Here is a 23,808-nt window from a genome sequence, read left to right as displayed (position 1 = left end):
TTATTGACATTTGTTTAACAAGAAAGACCAACTGGGCACAGGTGCCCTTTTTCAGCGGAGGCCCGTGAAGAAAAGCTCCAAGGTATCATATTTAATACAATCAATATTTACAATAACACATTTTATAATGCATTTTAAGTGAATACATATTCGGTAGCATTGTCGCCTCACAGTAAGATGTTGTCCGGTTCGATTCTCAGCTAGAGCGTCTTCTGAGTGGAGACATGCATGAATGGGCGTACCTTCGTTGAAGGTTGTGCATCAGGGCTGGTAACTCGACAAGTAAAAATCAACTACCAATCATTAGCGGACCAGAGTTCCACTGTGGCGGCCCCTAACTGGGAAAAGCTGAAAGACACAACAACAACATAGCATAATAGTCAGTATAATAAACTTTGTATTGATATTCATAAACAGTAAATTTACAAGCCTTTTATTGAGATTTTACAGATAGAAGAGTGGAGTATGAGAAAGGTAGGAGTAATTTAAGAAATTTAGTCGAGTGATGTATTGGAGGAGATAAGCAAATCTTAGTGTTAACAGAGAAGTAAGATGGCATAGTAATTTGGTTGTGCTAAGTAGAAGTTGGTATAGTAGTTTAAGAAATACAATAAGGTGAGGCATTAGAATTGGATATCCAGGTTAAGTGATTTTGTGCTTTAAAGAGAGGCATAAAAAAGGTGATTAAGGGTGTTAGAGAGCTTTGTCCCAAATGAGGAGCAGGGACAAAGCCAGGAGGCAGAGAGGAAGTCTTTTAGTAATGGTTTGAAAAGATGAAGGTGTGAGATAGACCTGATTGATATAGGAATTTTATTCCAAGTTCTAGCTACACTATTGGAATAGAGACTAACCCCAGCAGCCCTTTGTAGTTTGTAGATGATAAGCAGTTATTTATCATTTGACTGAAGGGGAAGGTTTGGGTGATAGTATTGTAGTAGGGATCCGATTCCTGGGTAGGTGGATGGGGTATGGATGATTTTATGTGTTAAGGTGAGCTGAGTGTAAGATAGGTGATAAAGAAGCTCAAGACAGTTAAGTGTTTTCAGTGCTAAATAGTGGCGGTTCCAGTAAGGTTTGTTGAAAGTGAATCTGGGAACTTTGTTATAGCACTGTGATGCCTGTCTTCTGGGCCAGTAATCAAGGACCCTCCGCTGGCACAGCTGTAGAGTTAGGTCCTCAGCCAAGTGTTCCAAGGCAAGTCCTCCACCACCCTGTCTGTGAAACCAGTGCTCTGTGTCCCTGCTCCAAGTAGCTGACACACACACACTCTTTGAGATTTGATTTTCACACACACACACACACACACACACACACACACACACACACACACACACACACACACACACACACACACACACACACACACACACACGCATGCACGCACGCACGCACGCACGCACACACACACACACACACACACACACACACACTGGTACAGATTTACTAGCCCTGCTACCTTTGCCCAGACTATAAGGTAGTTACACTGTCGCCAGTGAGGTACTCTAAAGCCCTTAACAAGGTTACCCAATTATACTGAGTAAAATTAATACTAATACAAATGGTAGTGTTTCACCAATGCGGCAAGGCTTTCAGAAGTGGCCACAGTGTCACCAAATAAGTATAAGTATTCTCAAAGTTCTCAAAGATTAAAATATTCTGTAAAAGATCAGCCACTGTCACACTGCCAGCCCAGCTATTGGGAATTTTGTAAATAATTCTGTCATTTGTGAATATTGATATGATTTATACAGAAGTGTGTGAGAAGTATTGAGCTAAAATATAACCACAGCGTGCCCTACTGGCAGTGGTGGGATATCCACATCACATATTAATTAGCTTGTAGTGGTGATCCACATATTAGGATTCAGTGGTGTGGATAATGAATTCCTGTAGCCTGTAAAGAGTTGTGACTAAGGAAGGTGTTTGTACTCTAAACCAGCCACGCAGTGAACATTCAGTTTCATATCACAATTGTTTTATTATTTTGTTAGCTTAGTTAGTCAGGGAGAGCAGGCAAGCATGTCAGCAGAGGAGTATGGCAAGCTGATGAGCCAGTAGGCTGAGATGTGCCAGGCTAAAGGACTGGTGCATGCAAACCTGACTAAAGCAGAAATTATTGCAGCCTTGAGGATAGCTGCATCACAGACCCACAATCAGGAGGACAACCAGACTGGCTTTGGAGATGCACAACTCAAAGAAAATGGACAGGTCATCCTTTCCAGACAGGACTTAAAAATACATCTGGAGTTAAAGAGACTTGAACTGGAGGCCAAACGTTTGGAAGTAGAATGAGCAGAGAGACTGCGGCAGGAGAAACAAATGAAAATAAAAGCAGCAGAGAGACTGAGACGTCTGGAAGCTGAGGAGAATGAGAGGCAGAGGCAACATGAGAAGGAGATGCTGACTCTTCACCAGAGTCATGGAGGTAATGGGGATTGGAGTAACTGAACCCCAGCAGCAACAAATGTCACTTAATTTCTTTAACAGTTTACCGAGGGGGATAATTTTGATAGTTTCATTCATATGTTTGAAAGGGTATGTAAACAGCATAATGTTGATCAAGGGCTCTGGGTATGGTTCCTGACCCCCTTACTCCATGGTTCATAGGTTCATAGGTTCATACTAGGCTATCTGCCCTAGGGCATTTATAAGCCTAGCCAGAATGTGTTTGGCTTTCGCCACCCATTTTAAATTTATTTTGCTATGCCCTTTTTCGAGGTTAGTATACTGTGCCTCTGTCTAACAGTGACACAGAAGTGATACCCGGGGTAAACCTACGATCTCCCATCCACTCATCAAGATTCCTCTTGAAGAGAGTCAATGAGGGACTCTGCCTAACCTGGACTGGGATTTTATTCCAGAGTGAAGGGAGCCTCTGGGTTATGAATCTGTCCCTCCAGCATGTCCTATTTATTTCAGTGCTGAGGTTCTAGTCTCGAGCGTAGCTCGATGGGATTTGGATTTTCTGAGGTGCAGCATGTCCATTAATTCCGGGTTGGACATGGCTTTATACATCAGGCACAGATTGCCTCTGAACAGGCGGTATGCCACTGAGTAGAGCTGGAGTTTCTTTAACCGGGCAGCATATGGCATCTGTTTGAGCCCTTTGATCCTCTTGGTGAGGTACTTTTGGGGTCTTTCCAGTTGCTGCAGGTTTCTGGTAAGGTACATCCCAAAAGGGGCATTGTACTCAATTATGGGCCTGATGAGGGATGAGTAAAGAGGCACGATGACCTCCCTGATCTAGATGTGAATCCCTTCATGATTAGGTGGGCTATATAAAATGTTTTTCTAACCACTTTGGCCACGTGGTTGTCAAATGAGAGATTACTATCAACTTGGGTCCCCAGGTCCCTAATTACTTCTTCTGTACTTAATGGATTTCCACCTATGTGGTAATTTGTGGGCACTTTGTTTTTGCCAAAGGGATGACTATACACTTTTGGCATTTAGCTTGAGGCCATGGCTCTGGCACCAGTTGTCTGTTTCTATGAGGCCCTTTTGGAGGATGCTTGTGTCGGCTGGAGAGTCGATTATGGCGCCCAGTTTGCAGTCATCTGCGAACTTGGTCAGCCACAGTCCTTCCGTGTTGGCCTGTACCTCAGAGAAATATATACCGAACAAGAGAGGTCCCAGGACTGAGCCTTGTGGGACACCACTTGTAACTGGTTTGGAGTCTGACATGGCTCCAGCAATTCTAACCATGTGGGTTCTGTCCTTGAGCCAGTTTGCAATCCATCTAGTGACATAGGGGTTTATATTTAAGCTGGTGAGCTTATCTATAATGCCCGAGTGGGGTATTGTATCGAAGGCTTTTGCGAGGTCCAAGTAGGCTGTGTGGACCACCTTCCCCTCGTCAATGGCCTTGGTGACTGTTTCAAAGAAATCAACCAGGTTTAAGAGGCAGGATCTGCCCTTAACAAAGCCGAACTGGGTAGGATCCAGTGTTTGTAGGTCCCCAATATCTTTATTTATGAGGTCCATGATGATCCTTTCCATAGCTTTGCAGACCAAGCTAGTCAGGCTTATGGGGTGATAGTTTCCAGGATCTGTTGAGGCACCACCTTTATGGAGAGGGACCACTGTTGCTGTACGCCACACTTTGGGCACATATCCTGTAGTAAGGCTGAGATTGAACAGTAGTTTTATGTTTGGGTTTAGCTCTTCTTTGAGTTCATGTAGGACGCAGCCCGGGACACCATCTGGTCCCATTGATGCTGTGTTTTTTGCTTTGGAGAGGGCAGCTCTTACCTGAGCATCTGAGATGTCAGGGGGGCAGCACTCTGCTGGGATAGATATTTGCCCTTTTGGTGGGGAGAGGGGGGAGAAGTTTGCGCTGAACCTGTCAGCTAGGATGTTGGCAATGTCTGTGGGTTCAGTGTATTTTTTGTCATTTTGGACTAATTCTGAGCATATCTGGGAATTACCACCCAGGTTCCTAACATAACTAAAAAAAGCCTTGTGATTATCCTTATTGTCCTGTGCAATTTTTTTCTCGAAGCTGGCCTTAGACAATTTTATGTGTGCCCGTAGTTTTTTGCTAATACTGATCAGTGATGCCTTCCCTTTTTGGGATTTTGCTTTATCATTTAGTAGCTTCCTCCTTCTATTGTATAGTTTGTTTATGGCTGGGGTCCACCAGACAGGACGTCTGCCTTTGGAGGATTGGGTCTTGGTTTTATTTGGGATCGCATGATCCATGCATTCCTGAAGGTGTTCATAGAATGCGTTTATAAAGGATTCTGCGGTCTGGGCCGTATTTTCCACAGGCCCGGGGCTTTGAAGGATTCCACCTCAGTTTTGAGGAGTGTAAAATTTGCTTTAGAGAAGTTTTTCACTGTGGTTTTCTGGGCAGGGGTGGGGTCGGGATGTGAATATCCAGTGAGATTAGTTTATGGTCTGATCTTACCAGTGAGGGATACACTTCTGGTCTGGAGCATAGAGTCCCCATGTTGGTGATGATCAGGTCCAGTATGTTTTCCCCTCTTGTGGGAGTGGTAACAAGTTGTTCCATAGCATTTGAGTTTATAAATTCTAGGAACCTTTGGGCTAGGGTGTTGGAGCTAGAGTAATGCTCCCAGTCTATGTTTGGGTAGTTGAAGTCGCCCAATATAATGGTGTTTGGAGAGACCTTCATATTTTCCAGTGTTCTCAGGAAGGCCGAGTGGGGTTCCTGGGTTTGGGAGGGTGGTCTGTAGCAGGCTATAAACTGGAAGGCAGTTTTACCCACTGTTAGTTGCACATGGATAGTCTCTGATGCTTCGTGCTTTGCCACCAACCTGGAGGTGTGGGTATCTTTGATGAATATCGATACTCCCCTCCTTTTGTGGTTCGGTCCAAGTTTTGGGGCCGAAAGCATGGTATGAGGTATAATCTGGTAGTGCTGGGGTGCTCTCGGGAGCCCTGAACCAGGTTTCTGTTACTGCACAGATATCGATGTTCTCCATGCTAAGGAGAGTTTCGAGCGTGCATCTTGAGGTTTAGACTTCTGGCATTGAGTAGCATTACTCTTAGTTTCTTATCCCTTGTGTTACCTATGGAGGTGGGTTTGTCTTTTGAGCCTTGCCTAAAAAGGCACTATGGGGTAGCAAGAGCCTTTGCCAATATCCGAAAGCCCAGGGGTGACAGGTGCAAGCCGTCCCTAGCGAAGCATCGTGGCTTGTCGAGCATATCATCCCAAGCTGACAGGCATTGGATCCCCTTTGAATGACACCAGTACTTAAGCCAATTGTTGAAATTGACCATCTTGTCTTCATATTGTGGCATCATTCTTGGTGAGGGTAAGATGCTACTCAAGGTCAGGGTCATACCGGCCTGGGCTACATGCTCAGAGAGCTCCTTTATGTCTCTTTTCATGTAGTCCAGGGAGGTACGTCTCAGGTCATTCACACCAGCATGGACAATGACTGAGTCATATTTGTACTTGCCTTGGAGTGACCTGAGTGCTTGTGTTATGTGGCGGATCCTAGCGCCCGACAGTCTGCTCACCGTGACCCTCTCCTTGTTCAGCCTGGTGAGCGGGACGTCAGTGTGCCTGACGATAGAGTCACCTATTACAAGTGTATTAGGTGTGTTGTTTAGTCTTAAGGGCTGTGACTGTTTGGCACACTGGCTTTGTGAGATATGTGTTGCACGTGTTTTGTTTTGGGGTAGCGGCTGCTTGGGTGTCTGCTTTGGAGGTCTCTGCTGCTTTGGCAGATCTTTATTTAGAGCCTCCGAGTATGCTTTTGTGTGATTATGTGTTTGGTTTGCTGTCGTGGTAGGTCTATGTGAGACTGGAATTGTAGTGAGTGTGGTTTCCTTCTCCTCCTGACTGGTTATGCCAGTACTGAGTTTAGAGAGCTTGGCCTCCAGTTTGGCTATATGATTGCATCTCTCACATGTGTTGGAATTTGTTGGGAGGAGGAGAGGGTTGTCTGTGTACATGAGGCAGTTGTAACATTGCCTCAAAATTCCCAGATTCACCAGCTGGACCGGAGAGGAGATTGACAACTGACCTTTGGACATGCTAGAATAATATTGGGAATTCCTTAATAATTGAAAACCAGGGCCAGTGGGGAGTGAGGGTGTAGTGCTTTTAATTTTTAGTGCTGACTTATATAATTGCTTTAGTGAGCAAGTGCCAGGTAACTTAAGTGCAGTGTGTTACAGGTAACTTAAATGCAAAAACGACAAACAGTAACTTTCTTTCAAGTGAAACAAGGAAATAAGTACAGTAAGCAATGCAGATATCACTAGTGATCCACAGAACAGCTGAGAAGCCGCGTATTAGGTGGAATTAGCGTTCCAGGGAAATAACAAGCAAACAAACAACAAGCATATAAACAAAGCTATATTCAGCAGGCCTGGATCTAGTCTATGCTACAGCAATCAAGGTGTACCAATTTCAGTAAGATACAGTTCAAATATTCAGGCACTATAAACCTTTAACCAGAAATTCCCAGCTCAGAAGGGCAGAGTCCAGCCTCTTCTCCCACAAGAGTGCAGACCACAAACCTTCTTAATGTAAAATAACTGGCCTGAAGCCCAAGTGCTTAAACCAGAACTAATACACTTTAAGAATAAAAGACACTGGGCTCTCAATCAGCAGTTCCCAACTTAGAAGGATGAAAGCTACCTGTCCTGCCACCACAGTGCATGCCACAAACCTTCCTAATGTAAAACATCTGGTCTGAAGCCCAAGTGCTTAAAGCTGTAACTGCTATTTTTAAATTGCTGTAACTGCTATTTTTAAATTGTCTGATACTGATTGCTTAAATTATAATACTGTAAAACAACTCTTTTAGAATGTTTTAAGTTAACACCTGAGGCTTATAGGAAAAAGTTTGAGAGCATAGATGCAAGTCAGGTGAAAGTGTGTGTGAATATATTGCTGAACTAAGCACTTATTTTCATAGGTAAGTGAGTGGATGTCAGGCCAGCACTTTTGAAGGGCTGGCAGACTTTTTGATGAGGAAACAAGCCCTTAGAACATTGCCTGAGGATCATGAGAATTGGGTTAGCTGATAGACAATGCAATACTGTAGATGAGTTGGGGAGGAACAGAGACCTATACCTAGCAAGCTGGACATCACTGCACAAGAAAGGATACCCAGTGCTGCTCATGGGTTTAAGGGAACCCATGGTGGGCAGCCTAGAGTGCCCCAACAGAGTCTACCAGTAGCACATGAAGCCACTAATCCAGGTATACATCCAGGACCAAGGGTTAAATGTTTTAAATGCAACCAGTGAGGCCATGTGGCATATAGATGTCCACAGAGGCAAGGTGGGGAACAAAAGGTGGGGGAGCCAGTAAGTGGAAATGACAAAATGCCAGCTATTACAACTACCACAAGAGGTTATATCCTATCTTAGTGGATGGGAAAGAGGCCACTGCTAAGAGAGACAGCCTTTGACCTAACCATTGTAAAGCCTGCAGTGGTTAAAGAGGAGCACTACTTGCTTGGGCAGTCTACTCCAGTCCAAGTGGTAGGAGGGACTCTATTCCAAATACCTTTGGCTAGTGTTCATCTTGACTGAGAGGGTGGAAAAGAAAGCCAGCAAGTAGGTGTGTTTGAGGATATCCCTGGAGATGTCCTCATAGGGAATAATTTTGATAATGCAGTACCTTGTTCGCATGCAGTGACATGCGATCAGGCTTGGAGACAAGCATGTGGATCTGGTAGCCTGTGGAAGACCCAGACAGACTGTACTCTTGCACCAGGAAGGGTGAGGTGGTTACTTCAGGGAGGGAGCTACCCTGTAGCAGTAACACAAATCCAAGGTACCAAGGAGTCAAAACCAGCCAGGAGAGTCCATAAAACAATTTTAATAAAGAAAAGAGCACATGAACGCAGCAACATAAAAAATAGTGCTTCATTTTAAAACTTCATCAGATGTGGATTTAACAACCCTGTAGCCGTGAGACTGAAGGTGAACCACAGCTGCTTGTGGGTGCTGATGTTCCCTTGGAACAGAGTGACTCCAAGGGCAGCAGTGAGTAGTAGTACCCAGGCTGACAGTAAGACACCACTGTCAGAGGATGCTAGACTTCCTGTGGAAGGGGAGCTGGGAAGGGTTATACAGAGAGAGATGAGACAGGCTCAGCTCTCAGAACCTACATTACAAGGCCTGAGGGAGGTAGCCAGTGAGGCACCTGATTCTCAGAGGAAAGGGGAATCTGTATGCTGGGACAAAGGGTTACTGTATATAGAGAGAGGACTCCTGAGGGATGGCTAGAGGCAGGGCCGGTGTTAGCATTTTGGGGGCCCCCAGCAAATGTCAAGTTGGGGGCCCCCTAGGCACTTCCAGTATAAGTATCATCCTAACAATGCCATCCATCCTAAGCAACCCTTTATTTCATGCTGCAAAGTTTTAGGAGTAGTATCCACAGACAGACCTGCAGCTACAAGCTTTTACATTACAACAGGCCTATGTATCACACTATCACTATGTTGAGCTGTCTAACAAAGAGGCAGTTAGAGTTACTGGCACTTAGCTGCAACAGTGATACATTGCAACAAGTCTATGTACAGGTCTGGACTTAAAGTGAAATGATTACTGGACCTACATTTCAACACCCCCCCCCCCACACACACACACCCTCCAGTCCTCACCTCCGAGTCCTTCTCCTTTTGTGCTTCCCCCATACCATTCACATTACTTTTTCTTCCTTTTCTCACATTTTGCCGTACTCTAAGCTTTTTCAAGAAGCCATAACTTTCTATATGCTCTGAAGTGCATTTTACACAACCTTTTCATCCAATAATAGCTTGAACAGAAATTATGATTAAGGAAAGAAATTCACTGTTGTGGTTCAGCTTTAGTTTTCCTTGCATCGTTTCAACACACCTTTCCTGAACAAGACAGCCCAGTAATAACCATTTAGGAAATAACTCAAATCAGGGCCCAAGAAGCCACAGGTTTACAGATGGTCTGGGATGCATTTTAGAGCATTTTCTCAACATTTTACTCTAATGGTTGCCTAAATAAAAATTATGAAGAAAAAAAGAATGTCAGTCTTATTTTTTTCTTTCAAGGCATAATTTGTGCCAAAGGCTTAATTTTCAAAGCTGACAAAATTGTAGCTTAGAGTAAACTAACAAGCCAGTAGTTGTGAGAATATTTAAGTCTTCTCTGGAAATACTGCTTACCTCCTAACCCTCTGAAAAGACAAGTCACTGCCTATGCATCCCTCTGGTGTTAGACTGGGATGAAAGCAGAGATTTAAATTGCCTTTGTCATATATTTCAAGTGACTGATGATATACATATACATAGCATGTTCTTCACCCCAGCTGTCAAAGGTAGCCACATGTATATGTGCCTAGTACGTGATTGTGAGAATGATTTCAGTAATATTCAAATTTGTTGCTCCTAGACAGTACACCTCTCACACAAGCTATAGTAACCTTCTTTGTACACCTCTGAGGTCTGTGAGAAACACTGCCCTCAGCTCAAACACAAGCTATAATGACTTCATGTACGCACCTCTAAGGTTTGACTGTGATGAAAATCAAAGATGTAATATCCACACAATCTCCAGCCCCTCATAACCCGGAGCAGCTTTATGTACACACACACACATTTCAACAGGGCTGGTTTTAGAATGGGTGTGGTTGTAAACAGAGGCTATTATTAGCTTTATCCTAAAAGGGTCATATCTCAGCACCATTCAGGTTAAACAGCGTATTCAGAAAATTGACACATTTTTCTCCAACAAGCAACAGCTTTGGTGGGGGCCCCCATAGAGGCAAGGATGATAAAGGGAGTCCCCATTATCCATTTAGACAGTCTGGTGAGTGGAGGCAACCAAACTCCAAGAATATCTAAGTGTCGGAATGTTCTGTGATATATGTTATGTCTTACTTTCGAAATATAATTACTTGTTAGGTACATTTTTTACTGATGCACAAGAATAATGTCTGTGTCCTGGCATTATTGGGTGCATGCACAGATAAAATCAGTGATGTTTTTTACACACACACACACACACACACACACACACACACACACACACACACACACACACACACACACACACACACACACTAACATGCATAAGCCACAGCAGTACTAGTTATGTACTTATTTCAGCAAACAGCAATGCCTTGTGCAATATTGGTACTGCCACACCAGATTAGTCACTGCTGTTTAGCAGTCATCAAACAGCAGAAGCAGTAAGATTTATTTCATCGAGGAGTAATGCATACTTGTCACTGTCCCTACTTTCACAGACCTTCCCTGATTTTGTTCATACTTTTGCTTTATCCTTCGTAAAAGTCTGATTTGCTGGTAAATCATTCAGGATTACAGTCAATCAATCCAGACATCTGAGTTTTATATTTATTGTCCAAAAATAGATGTTGATGCAAAATATGTTATTCTAGTAACGTTTTAAGTGAATTAGAGAAATATTTAAACATATTTATGATTCTGAGCATTTATTCTATTATTTTTGGGAATTATACTGAATTCTTAAGTAAAGAAATTGAGTTATAGTATCTGGTGTTCTGGTATTAGTTATAAAACTACCTGAAAGAGAAACTATCCCTGATGATCGGAAGCATTAGCTCTTCTTAAAATCCAAAGTTTGCACTGAGGTAAGTCACTCTGGGCTGCTGATCCCTCTAGTGCTTATATTGTTCATGTTCATTATCATCTTCATCCTAACAGGGTCATATCACAGCCCTGTTCATGTTAAAGAGCATAATTAGGAAATTAATGCATTTTTCATTCCTCATTTTCCCCCAGTCAGCAGCAGCTTTTGTGGGGCCCCACACAGACAAAGATGATTAAGGGGGCCCCCTGCAGCCATGGTTTTGCAGGGACTAAAAGCTGGCTATGTAGTTAGTTTTAGTGGAGAAAATGTCCAAAAGCAGGGTTTAACTAAGCCAGGAGCACTATGTCTGTAGTAAAATATTTAATGGCATTCTGATGCCTGTTACTTGACAAAACACCATTACTACAACCAGAAATATCTTTGAATTTTAAAGGAGATATAAATAAGAGTTATTACCCTCATAGTTTAAGTATGCAAGACTGCTGCACTAACTTTTGTTGGTTTTACAGATGTGACAAAATATCAGGATAAGATAACTTGCTGTGGTTGGGGGCCCCCAGGGAACAGGGGGCCCCCAGCGACCGCAGGGTTCGCTGGTGCCTAAAACCAGCTATGGCTAGAGGGTGGCAGAATACAACAGTTGGTAGTGTCCAGAGTCTACCATCTGGCACTTCTAGCCATAGCCAATGATATTCTCTTTGCAGGCCATATTGGAATAAAGTGGACAAAGAGACGTATTATGCAGAACATTTTTTGACCTGGGATTTCCAGAGATGTAACAGGGTACTGCATGACCTGTGAGCAGTGCCAAAAGATAGGCAAGGCAGGAGACAAGATGAAAGCTCCTTTGATGCCTTTGCCTGTGATTGAGGAGCCATTTCAGAGGGTAGCAATGGATGTTGTGGGGCCTCTTAGTACCCCAAGTTCCACAGGGAAAATGTACCTTTTAGTTGTAGTAGATTATGCTACCAGATACCCTGAGGCAGTGGCTTTGTCCTCCATTGAGGCAGAAAAGGTGGCAAATGCCTTATTAGAGGTTTTCAGCAGGGTAGGTTTTCCAAAAGAATTACTAATTGACAGATGTGCCAATTTCATGTCAGACCTGCTGGCTTGTCTGTGGAAGCACTGTGGGGTAAAGCACCTAAAAAAACACTCCTACAATACCCAGACTAATGGCTTGTTGAGAAGTTAAACTATACACTCAAGATGATGCTACAGGGATTTGCAAACCAGTTTAAGAGAGACTTGGACAAATATTTGCCCCATCTGTTGTTTGCTTACAGAGAGGTTCCCTAGGAATCCACAGGTTTCTCACCCTTTGAGTTGCTGTATGGGTATAGGGTGAGGGGACCTCTAGATTTGATTCGAGATGAGTGGGAAGGTGAGTGTGAATCCCACAATGAGTTTGTTATGAAATATGTCCTAAACATCAGGACAAGGTTCAGGGAACTCATGGCCTTGGCCCAGGAGAACCTGGCAGAAGCCCAACAGCAGAAAAATGTCTGGTATGACAGGAATGCTCGAGCTAGAGAGTATGCTGTAGGGCAGCAGGTAATGGTTCTCATTCCTCTCAGACACAAGATCCAAGCAGTCTTGGAGAGACCCAACAGCTATCCCCTACCGAGGTTCTAGAAATCCGAGCAGTGTTATAGGAGTTTCGGGACATGTTCACTGAGAAACCAGGGTGTACCCACCTGGTGCAGCACCATGTGAATACAAAATCCCAAAGGCCTGTTAAGCAGGCCCGTTATATAGCCCCTAGGTTCTGAGGGAGTAGATAAAGGAAATGTTGGAGCTAGGGGTAATCCAGGAGTCCAGCAGTCCCTGGGCCTCCCCAGTGGTGCTGTTACCAAAGAAGGATGGCAGCACCAGGTTCTGTGTGGACTACAGGAAATTAAATTGTCACAAAGAGTCAGATGCTTACCTCATGCCTAGGACAGATGAAGCCCTGGAGCAGTTGGGTAGGACTATGTATCTTTCCACTATTGATCTTACCAAGGGTTACTGGCAGGTGCCCTTGACTCCCAGTGCTAGAGAGAGAGGTCAGCCTTTGTGACTCCTTTTGGCTTGTGTGAGTTCATGAAGATGCTCTTTGTGATGAAAAATGCCCAGCAACTTTCCAGAGGCTGGCGATGATATTGCCATCTACAGCCATTCCTGGCAGGAGCACCTCAAGGATGTCAGGGGGGTGCTGGGCAGACTACAGAGGTATGGCTGAACATTAGAAACCAGTAGGTGTCTGGTCGGTATGGCAGAGGTCTCCTACCTGAGGCATAGTGTGGGGAGTTGTAAGATCAGGCTAGAACCTACCAAAGTGGAAGCCATTCAGGTATGGCCTGCCCCTGTTATGAAAATGCAGGTGAGGGCAGTCTTAGGGACAGCAGGGTACTACAGAAAGTATGCCCTGAGTTATAGTACCATAGCTGCTCTGCTCACAGACCTGACAAGCAAAAACAAGCCAGATAAAGTAGTGTGGACCCCAGCATGTGAGCAGGCATTCCAGAAGGTTAAAGGAGCTTTGCGAGGACCACCTGTGTTAGCCAGTCCAGATTACAGCAAAGAATTTGTTGTGCAGGTGGATGCTTCAAACCATGGATTAGGGGCTGTACTCAGCCAGGTTTTGTCAGTGGGAGAAAAGCACCCAGGGGTATATCTCAGCCATAGCCTCCAACCCAAGGAGGAATGCTATGCAGTTGTAGAAAAGGAATGCCTAGCCATAGTGTGGATACTGCAGAAACTTGAGCCTTATCTTTATGGAAGGAAATTCACTGTAGTTACAGACCACAATCCCTTAACATGGCTACATCGAGCCAGCCAGCAAAATGCCAAGTTACTAAGATGGAATCTAGGGTTGCAGGCATATGATATGACAGTGCAGCACCACAGTGGGGTTAGCAATGCCAATGCAGATGGGCTCTCAAGACAGGGAATGGGGTAAGGTATTGCCAGATAGGCTCAACCTTCTCAAACAGAGTTTTTCAAGGGTCACTTGAAAAACTATCTTGAGTTTTTGGGAGGAAGAAATGACACACTGCCAGCCCAGCTATCGGGAATTTTGTAAATAATTCTATGTCATTTGTGAATATTGATATGATTTATACAGAAGTGTGTGTAAAGTACTGAGCTAAAATGTAACCACAGCATGCCTTATTGGAATAGAACAGGAATGCACCTGCACTACTGTGACTGTTTTGATGTATATGTTTAATGGAAACTGGAACACAGGAGGTTAACTTGAAAAAAGTCAGAGAAAATTGTTGAAATTAAATTGTTTTTTATAATTACTGGGCCATAAACAGAATATGTTATCTTTCACTTTCAGTGCAGTAGCAGGGTGGGAAGTTGGCATAATGGTTAAGGTGCTTACCTTACAGGCACAAGATGCAGCGTTTGATTCTCACAGGGGGTAATTGGTTAGGCTCAAAATGGTCCACAAGGGCAGTTAGCCTAGTACTAATCTATGAACCAATCCCCTGGATTCTCAAAAGCTTGCATGGAGCTCAAGCAGGCAATATGTCTGCCATGCGATCCAGGAACAGCCTGCAGGGGTATGCACAAGTGCTTCTGCATGGACTAAGCCCTGGTATACAAATCACCCCATTTGCAGGAGAAATCTATGCAAATAAGGTGATTTTGCAATCCAGGAAGCTTGCAACAGTCCATGCAAGACTAGTGCTATCTGCAGAAATATACTCGATTAGTGACTGAGTACATTTCTGCAAAATCCAAAACGGAGCTGTGACAGCCTCAGATAAAGGCTGCATATCATGTAGTAAGCATGCCAATGGCCAAGTATAAGGCCATTGGCATTGCAAACAACAACAAAAAATACAAAAATCAACATTTATTTTTTTTAGCCGATCACGGCTGTTTAAGCGTAGGGCAGCGGCATGCAAACGGGATCGGGGGAAAATAATAAAATAAACCTAAAATAAGCAGTCTAACAAAAATCACTATTCTGCCATGCAAGTCAATGGCAGGCATAAGACAACCTGGCCAGTGAGTAGTGGTTGCTAAGGGGAGAGGCTCAGTGTAAGACATGTAACTATGCATTAGCAGGCAATCCTATGCAAATGAGGGGAAGGATAGTGAATTCCAGTTTTCCCCAGCATGTGAGTCAGGTGCCAACAGTGTAAGAGTATGAATAGCTGGGTGCAAGCCTAGGAAGTAGGTGACATCATGGGCGTGTGTGTGTCAGGCATACTGTAAGCAGATTGGAGCCCTGTGGCTCAGGTTTGCTCCTAGTTAAGCAAGGGGGTGTGTCTGACTCTGCCTAGCACTCTTTACATTGCCTAAGCGGATGTGTGCGCCGCGCACCGGGTTTTACAGGGAGAAAAAAGAAGTTAAACCAGGAAATAGTAGCAGTGTGCACATTTGAGCACTCTGTTTGCGGGGTGCACCCCCAGGTTTAAACAGGAAGGCAATTGGAAGGGATAACAGCAGTCGGAAGGTAATCAAGGAGAACTAGCTTAGCTGGCAGGTGAAATGTATCACAATCAGCCAATTACACAGGCAGCAGACCAGCCCATCTCAGAACACTACTATAAACTAAGCAAACACCTTCCCCTATGGTTTTTTCCACACTCTATACCACCGGTGTATACAAGCGGGGAAATTTTAACAAACAAGCCTACAAAATGAGAAGGGCTGCAGCAGGCAACACAGAACAACATGTGCAAGAGGCTAAGGGTGGTGAGGAAGTGAATGCTGCCGATCAACCCACAGTGAGGAGATGAAGAAGAGTATACAGACCCAGGGTAACCTACCAGGGGCTACATGAGCTGGAGATAGTGGAGCGCTATAGGGTGGACAGAGACATCCTACAGCAAATTGTTGAGCTGTGCCAGCCACACCTGACACACCAAACTGACCGACGGGAACCCATCCCAGAAGGTATGTGTAGGCTTAGGAATATTAGCCACAGGTACCTCCCAAAGCTCAACTGGGGATATCATGGGGATCTCACAGGCATCAGCATCCAGAGTATTCCATCAGTTCTTGGGTGCCATATCAGCACATGCCAGTGAGCACGTATATTTCCTCAACACTCATGAGGTGTTGGCCAGCAATATGCGTCTCTTCCACCAAATAGCAGAATACTCTGAGGTAATGGGTGCTATAGACTGCATGCACATATGCATCAAAGCACCACCCGGTGATTAGGGTAGGGCCTACATCAACCAAAGGGGCATCCCCTCTATCAATTGCCAGGTCATATGTGAGGCCCAGGGCATTATAATGAATGTGTGTGCTGGCTGCCCTGGAAGCTATAACAATTCCCACATATGTCATCTGATGCTGCTGTACCAGAGATTTGCCAATGGGGGCATCTCCTACGGTCACCTAGTGGGGGATGCTGGTTACACACTGGAGCCGTGGCTGATGACACCCATCAGAAATGCACACACCTGAACAAGAATGCCATAATGAGACACACACACAGACCAGACTTATAATAGAGTATGTGTTTGGATGCTCAGGTCATGGTTCCAGTGTCTGGACACATCCAGTGGAGCCATGCAGTACTCACCAGCTACGTGTACCCAAATTGTTATGGTATGTGCTATGCTACATTATAGGATCCTGCTGAGCAGCTGCAGCAAAACAGAATGGGACAGGGCCACACAGCCCCCCACCAATGCCAAGGCCTGCATAGGCACAGAGTGACTCAAAGGAGGAACAACCTGAGCCTACCCCAGTAGGCAGATGGAGGCATGCCCAGTATGCCAAGGCCACGGCAAAGAGACAACGCATAGCACATACACTGACACAGTAGGGACCCAGGGAATGACACCTCTCTCTGACTTGCACATACAGTAAATGGGATGCCAAACATGACACTACCTGTGCTCAACCATGTATAGGGAGTGTACTATGTGCATCCGACATAGGCAGCCCTTCAGCACCATCCGCAAGTCTTTCACACCCTCAAGGTAAGTCAATCAACCTACCAATTGCCAAATGGAGTAGAATGTGTCATTACCTATATCTATGGTATGGATGAAAGCATGCAAGGGAAATGGGTGGCTGAATATTATGGCAGCAGACAGTAGACACCCATACTGGCACCATGACATCTGTAACACATACTGGAGTCACCAAAGTAGCCAGTACTACACAGGGTGACAAAACCCACTGCAGCAAATGTGCTGAGCAACATGTGTGTTCATATGACCCACACATGCCAGTCAGGGTGGTTCACATACCCAACAATAGTCTCAGCCAGCAGGACAGGTGTAGACAAACCCAAACAGAGCCTGTGCCATGGCACCTGAATGATGGCTATGATTAACCCCCCCCCCCCCAGGCCTACACAGACAGACTACAGCAGGGCAGGCAGTGGGATGTTAGTTCTGTAGGGTAGGAAGTTAGACAATAATATGTAGGGCAATGAAAGCCATGATCTGTAGTGCACTGGTATTCCTCTACTCAGCATGATAGTTAACAATGCAGAATGAAATGGAGTACCTGACATACTAGTACAGTCATAGCAAATCTGTATAAGTGCAAAATGTGTCCCCCACATCCTGCATAGTAATGTAATAACAGTCAGGTGTGCCCCCCAATCCTGTGTAGAACTGTAGAAATAGACAGGTGAGCCCCTCCCTCACCCTACGTAGGAATGTAATAACAGTCAGGTGTGCCCCCCAGCCCTGTGCAGAAATGTAGAAATAGACAGGTGTGCCCCCCATGTAGTAATGTACTAACAGTCAGGTGTGCCCCCCCATACTGTGTAGAAATGTAGAAATAGTCAGGTGAGCCCCTCCCTCACCCTACGTAGGAATGTAATAACAGTCAGGTGTGCCCCCCAGCCCTGTGCAGAAATGTAGAAATAGACAGGTGTGCCCCCCATGTAGTAATGTAATAACAGTCAGGTGTGCCCCCTCATTATGTGTAGAAATGTAGAAATAGTTGGCTGAGGCCCCCCCACATCCATGCAGAAATGTAGGAACAGTTAATACCAAATGCTTGATGGATACACTGCAGAAACAGCATTCCACCTGTCGGTGTACAACACCAAGGTCAGCACTGCAGTACAAACTACCTGGACTTGATCCACACATTAAATACAGAAGGCCATACTGGGCATGCTCACACACTTAAACACAGGAAGGCCATGTCTGCAAACACCAGTGGACCAGACATATCTGGCAGTTGCAGTTGTTAGTGCAGGCATTCATCAGTATGCACCATGCATGCCTTTCACACACAGTGGATAGGAATACAGACATATATGTAAGGACAACACACTATAATAAGCCAAAGGTAGATGTACATAGATGTGTGGAAGAGGGTGACTGTGACAAGGAGCCATCCAGGCCTGTCCCATCCAGCACACAGCCAAAGGGCCCCAACCACATGAGGTTCTGATGTCACTCACTGCAGATACTAGCCACCATTATCTGTCAGCATTACAGACTATGGTGCACATGCCAGCTGTGAAACATGACTATACAAGGAAATAGTCATCTAGCAGCTGTATACATGTACCTGTGAAATATGACCCTGTGTGTGCCCGCATGTGGTGTATCAACCTCTAGATGAATGGGTTATGGCCCATGCATTCACACTGTCCTCCCCATAGCCCTACTATGACAAGCCTGCTGTGGTCATCCACTGTGAAATACACCCTTGGGAGACTTTTAACCCAGTAATCTTTGAGGTGCATACCATAACTTCTTACTGCTGTAGTGTGATAAAATAGTTAGGTAGGAGTTCAAATCCCAGACATGGCAACTGTTTGTGTTTGTGTATGTCTATCTGTGTAGAGAGCAATGCTTCTTAGGGTAGTCACACTCCCTACAATTCAAATGCTCAACTTTGGCAAGGCTGCTGATGTCATTCCCCCTAGTAATACACCTCTGGAAAGCTGAAGCCCAGTAATCTCTGTAGGACATCCTGTAACTGTGTACTGTTGTAGTGTAATAAAATAGGTAGCTGTTCTAATCCCAGACTTGACAAGTGTGTGTCTGTCTGTGTAGAGCGCAATGCTTTTTAGGGTAGTCACACTCCCTACAATTCAAATGCTCATCTTTGGCAAGGCTTCTGATGTCATCCACCTAGAAATATACCTCCTGGAAGCTGTCGCCCAGTAATTTCCATAGCGCGTCCTGTAATTGTGTACTGCTATAGTGTGATAAATTAGGTAGGTAGCTGTTCTAATCCCAGACATGGCAAGTGTTTGTGCATGTGTCTGTTTGACTCTGTCTGTGTAGAGAGCAATGCTTTTTAGGGTAGTCACACTCCCTACAATTCAAATGCTCATTTTTAGCAAGGCTGCTGATGTCATCCACCTAGAAATACACCTCTGGGAAGCTGTAGCCCAGTAATCTCCATAGCGTGTCCTGTAACTGCATACTGCTTTAGTGTGATAGATTAGTTAGGCAGCTGTTCTAATCCAAGAATTGGCAAGTGTGTGTGTTTATTTGACACTGTCTGTGTGAAAAGCAATGCTTTTTAGGGTAGTCACACTCCCTACAATTCAAATGCTCATCTTTGGCAAGGCTGCTGATGTCACCCACCTAGAAATACACCTCTGGAAAGGACGCAGCCCAGTAATCTCTGTAGTGTGTCCTGTAACTGCATACTGCTGTAGTGTGATAAAGAACCCTGGTTGGGTTCTATTCCCACCCATGGCAGTTCTGGATGTTTAGTGTGTGTTTCAATGTCTGTGTAGGGAGCAATGTATTTTAGGCAAGTCACACTCAATACATTTCAAATGCCCTACTTTGGCAATCTTGCTGTTGTCATTCATTGTGACACACACCTTTGGGAAAGGAGCTCTCTGGTAATCCCTGTGGTGCGTCCTATAACAGCCCTATGCTCTAGTGTGATATAGACCTCTGTTAGGGGTTCTATGCCCACACATGTTGGTTGTGGATGTTTTGTGTGTGTTTCAATATCTGTGTAGGGAGCAATGCATTTTAGGCTAGTCACACACAGTATATTTCAAATGCCCTACTTTGGCAATCCTGCTGATGTCATTCATTGTGAAATACACCTTTGGGGAAAGAGCTCTCCAGTAATCCACGTGATGTGTCCCATAACAGCTCCATGCTGTAATGTGATATAAAACTCTGTTAGGGGTTCTGTACTCACACATGTCGGTTATGGATGTTTTGTGTGTGTTTCAATGTTTGTGCAGGGAGCAATGAATTTTAGCCTGGCCACACTCACTACAAGTCAAATGTCCTACTTTGCCAATCCTGCTGATGTCATCCAATGTGATATACACCTTTGGGGAAAAAGTACTCCAGCAATCTCCATGGTGTGTACTATAACTGCGTAGTGCTGTAGTGTAATAAACTAGTTAGGTAGGGGTCCTACTCCCAGACATGACAGTTGTGTGTGTGTGTGTGTGTGTGTGTGTGTGTGTGTGTGTGTGTGTGTGTGTGTGTGTGTGTGTGTGTAACTCGTATCCTGTGTGGAGGTGGATGTGAGTGTGTGATACCTGGGCCCAATGTGGAGTGGGTTTTGAAAATGTCTTATATGGTGGCCCTAGTATATATCACAATGTCCACCATACAGGGATAACAGATGTGAAATATCCAAGAGGCTGGGGTGCAAATCCATACCCATACGTGACATCAAGACCAGGCAATCACAGTTAGCAACCCCAGTATTACCCAGAGCACACTGTCAGCCCATGTCCCATACACAGACACATGCCTAGGCAACAGCCAATATGTGGTTAGTACACTGCATATTGGCCACTAATAGTAACAATGGAGTGATTGCAGTGGGCTACAGAGGGCATGGCAACCTGGCCATCTGTCCAATAGGCATGTACATGCAGACAGTGCACCTTCCCAATGTTCCTCACTGGACACCTGCAACACTTGTGGTGCCATCACATGTGACCGACAAAGGACATACCATGCCTGAAAACATGCCCTGTATTGACACATCCCATTGACACCAGGGAATGCTGTTAGCATGCTATCAATGTAGGTGCAGGGTAAACCTGCGTTCCATTACCAGTTCCCATCACAGGTGGCCAAGACTGGCACATTTGATGATAATCTGTGTACACAACATGGGCTAGACACCCCAGGTTCAGTTCCACATGTCACTGTACATGCATATGGGAGGTGTGCACATCCCAGACACTGTCCATATCATGGACTAAGGAACACATACATAGCAAGTGATGCACAGCATTAGCCACACACAATAGTCACCCAAGTGACTGGATGGGGGATACAATACCCACCTGTGTAGGCAAATGCAGAAACTACAGCCCTGACCCACAATGCTGACCATTGTCATGTGGCCTGATGCCAAGGTATACCCATCACCTAGCTTTGTATAGCCATCTGGCACAGTCGGCACCACACACTTGTGCAGAAATGCACCCATGCATGTCAGTACTGGTACCCTGTGTGTGTGTTGCATGATGCGTATGATCACATCCACACTCACTACAACCCCCATTGGCATACTGAAGCATGCTGTATGATGTCAGACACCTCCCCATACCCTTTGCCCATATCACCTCTGTATGACCCCTGTTGTGCATGTGATACCTGCACAGTAATGTGCTGTGGCAATCTCACTAGTGATGGGTTGTATTCATGGCCCTGCCAAGTGTGTCAATGTGTGTGCATCCCTGTGAGAATGTGGCTGTGCTGATGCTGGTACCTGTTCATGCAGGCAGGCACGTGTACTACACCTACCGTATAGCTACCATATCTCTGTTGCAGATGTCACTCATCATCACATATACGTTTTGAGGGCTCCACAACATGTAACCTATGTGGAGCATCCAATAACTGCTTAGAAATGTGACAGCATTACATAGTCGTCAGGGGTTTGATATCCTGTGCTGGTAGGTGTCTGCCAGAAACATGCTTAGGTTTTACCCTCCCACCCCTCCCTGACTTGTCTTTGCCTCTGTCTGCCTCTCTCACTCCCTCTCCGGTGGATGTGAAGACCTACACCTGCTTTGCTTAGGCAGCAGCATATGTATTTTAAGTGATGCTCATGATCAGCTGATGGCCTCTGCACGAATTGCAGCCCTCCCCTAGCTGATTGCATGTGGAACAGCTGTGGTAACATTCCCATAGCCAATTGCATGGAAACACACTCCAATATCTAGGAACATCATGTTGGTGTTGGCCCTTTTCATTCACTTTGAGCAGGAACTAGATCTGTTGTTTGGCAAACAGCATCTCAGATGGAATGGGGATTTACCTCTAGCAACATACACTGTGAAAACAGGGCAACACACAGGAGGGGGACATGCCTGACCTGACTACAGACTGTAAGTGCTGCTATACTGCATGTGGAGTAATGTTGGTTTAACAGCGTGTGTGTGGATATGGCTGTCCTACATATTTTAATACCTGCCATGTCAGTTCTATGTTTATGAGGAATCCCCATCTGTAGGATCATCTGCAGACTGGGCAGTGTGTTGTGCCCTTAGTTTCATGTGTTACCCACAGAGCATGTATCTGTGAACTACAGAAGGTAGTGTGAGGATTGCAGTCTGTAGATGGTGAAAGCCGTGATAGTTACTGACTTCATATCCTTCATAGGACATATGTTGCAACAAACCCTGTTACAACAGTAAATGTATGAGGTTATCACAGCAACATGTCAATATTGGCCCTGTGTATGTGCTTCCAGCCACAACTCTGTTAACCTTTGTACATATGTCGTGCATTGAGATGCATATGTGGTGTACACCATCATTAGTATCATCATATCTGAAAACAAGCCAGTGAGATATCAAACTGCTACACATGTTATGTACAGTAGGGGTTATATTTGATAACATAACCAGGACATTCTGTGGTCATTTGGACAGTACTGAGGTCTGTGTACCTATGGTGAATGTCGACAGTGTGTGTATTGTTAATATGTACTTTAGCCTGTGTACAGACTGTGGTAGATGTCATTGTTATATGTCCCATCTTATCTGATGTTACATGCTGCTCCACTGTATGTTACTGTATTGGCTTACATGTTTGTAGGGCCATGCACACACACATGTCCCATACCACAGACAACCAGCAGACCAAACCATGTAGCAGCCCAGTATATGTAGGGTTAGTCTGTGAGTGGCAGATATGAAGATGGTGTTGAACAGATAGTCCATATACTGTAATATTATGCTATCTTATCATATGGGGATGTGGCTGTGTTCTCATTGGTTGTGGTTATGCACTTTCACACAGGTGTATCTTACCCTGTGCTGTGACATGCCTGCAGAGCCTGCTATATATGCAGGTGCATGTGCATTCCCCCATAGGAGATGTAGGCCAGTGTTGAGCCAGTCTGCCTGTAAACTGCACAGTGCCTTGTTACATGCCTAGTAGCTTAGTGTACTTAGCCAGTGAGATGTCATGTGCAGATACTTGCCAGATGTACTTCTGCCAGGCCTCCTTTAACAGTCATGTATGTCAGACAGAGTGGTGGGATGCTGTACAGATGTATGTCAATATCTAGTGGGTAGTATGTGGCCATGGCACCCCTGTACCAGCGGTTATTATGTGTCAGGCCAGACAGGGGTGTGTGAATGCATAACCTATGGTGGCATATGTATACCAGTCGTTATGTGTTATACCCATCTACATTGTCAGGCATGGTACACATGTTTTACCCTAAGGGGTTCTGTATATACCTCTGGACTGTACAGAGTGTTTCAGAATGTCCACATATATTGGCCAATATCTCTGCTGCAGTCCACAGGGCATTATGTGCTATTAGCGGTACTTGACTATGATGTCCTTAGGATGTCTGTCAGTAGCCAATGGCACACATGTG

This window comes from Protopterus annectens, chromosome 2.part1 (assembly GCF_019279795.1).
Source record: "Protopterus annectens isolate FY-2018-M chromosome 2.part1, PAN1.0, whole genome shotgun sequence".
NCBI classification, from domain to species: domain Eukaryota; kingdom Metazoa; phylum Chordata; order Ceratodontiformes; family Protopteridae; genus Protopterus; species Protopterus annectens.
The sequence above is the reverse complement of the archived record's forward strand: the minus strand, read 5'-3'. Positions refer to the sequence as shown.